The sequence below is a fragment of the Octopus bimaculoides genome, chromosome 1 (assembly GCF_001194135.2).
Source record: "Octopus bimaculoides isolate UCB-OBI-ISO-001 chromosome 1, ASM119413v2, whole genome shotgun sequence".
NCBI lineage: Eukaryota > Metazoa > Mollusca > Cephalopoda > Octopoda > Octopodidae > Octopus > Octopus bimaculoides.
The window spans coordinates 23235794-23237474 of record NC_068981.1 but is presented as its reverse complement, the minus strand read 5'-3'; positions in this window follow the sequence as shown (position 1 = coordinate 23237474).

The window sequence follows — 1681 nt, the reverse complement described above, 5'->3', positions numbered from 1 at the left end:
TATATGTATACATATATATATAATATACATATATATATATATGCATTATTTTAACTAGTAACAGTTTAGCAATGAACTTGCAATCAAGAATGAAAGTTTTTTTTTTTTAACAATCAAATGCTCATAGTTTTTTTTTTGTTTTTTTGTTTTTTTTTTGCCCACCGGTGGTGTCAGTGTTTGCTATTTTTGTAGTCGATGATACCACGCACTCTAGGCTTAAGCAACTGAAAATGTGCAAAAGTAATGGAATTTTTGACAAACTTAGTTCACATGCCTGTATCCATCAGTAAATGCAGTCCTCTATTTTCAAAGATATTGATGTCTACCTCTTTTGTCGTCGCACGTGGTTTGTCAATATACGGATACATACATACATACATACATACATACATACATACATACATACATACATACATACATACATGCATGCATGCATCCATGCATGCATACATACATACATAATGCCTCGATATACGAGTAAATTTGTTCCCGGAGACTGAACATAAAGCAAAAGACTTGTAAAACAGAGAATTAATTTCCTATAGTAGCAATGTTATAAATCGTAATTCGTTTCCAGAAATATATTTTACCTGCAAAATTTATAATACTCGTAAATAAATGACAATAAAACAACAATAGAATATAAAGAATATTTTATGTAAAGCGAAAGGAATGTCAAGATCATATATAATAAAAATTATTGTTATTATTATTATTATTATTATCGTTTTTTGAATCACTTTCACTCGCAACAGACTCATGCACACCATCCCATGTAGACGCGATCGCCGATTCACAAGCACTCATAGACGAACTTGTAGATTTTTTTTTCCAAAAACAAGTCTATACTTATTTGCTTAGAAGAAGCTCTTTTTTCGCTTTCTATAAATTTCTCGGTGACACGCAGAAGCATTTATTATGATAGTAGAAACTTTTGCATTTCTTTCAAAATTTGGATCTTGTGCTTGAAAAATTAAACTCTTAAATCCGAGGTCTCGTAAAGCGAATCATCATAAAGTGTGGTATTACTGTACATGTATATGTAGGTATAGATTTTTATTCGCATGCATAGCAACTCAAGTTGCTAACCGTGAGCTATAAAACAATTTATTTTAACTTATAGGACTTCGATATAGGGAAAAGCCTACAACCCTCGCCAGTAAATTTTATTGTTCCTGGACGTTGTTTTTTTATACCTATCATGAACTGCTCGAAGGGTACACACTTCCTATATTTAGATCCTTAGATCTTATAATTACATATACTCTTTACTCTTTTACTCTTTTACTTGTTTCAGTCATTTGACTGCGGCCATGCTGGAGCACCACCTTTTAGTCGAGCAAATCGACCCAGGACTTATTCTTTGTAAGCCTAGTCTATCGGTCTCTTTTGCCGAACCGCTAATGTTACGGGGACGGAAACACACCACCATCGGTTGTCAAGCGATGCTGGGGAGACAAACACAGACACACAAACATATACACACATGCATACATATATACACATATATACGACAGGCTTCTTTCAGTTTCCGTCTACCAAATCCACTCACAAGGCTTTGGTCGGTCCAAGGCTATAGTAGAAGACACTTGCCCAAGGTGCCACGCGGTGGGACTGAACCCGGAACCATGTGGTTGGTAAGCAAGCTACTTACCACACAGTCACTCCTGCACCTATATTT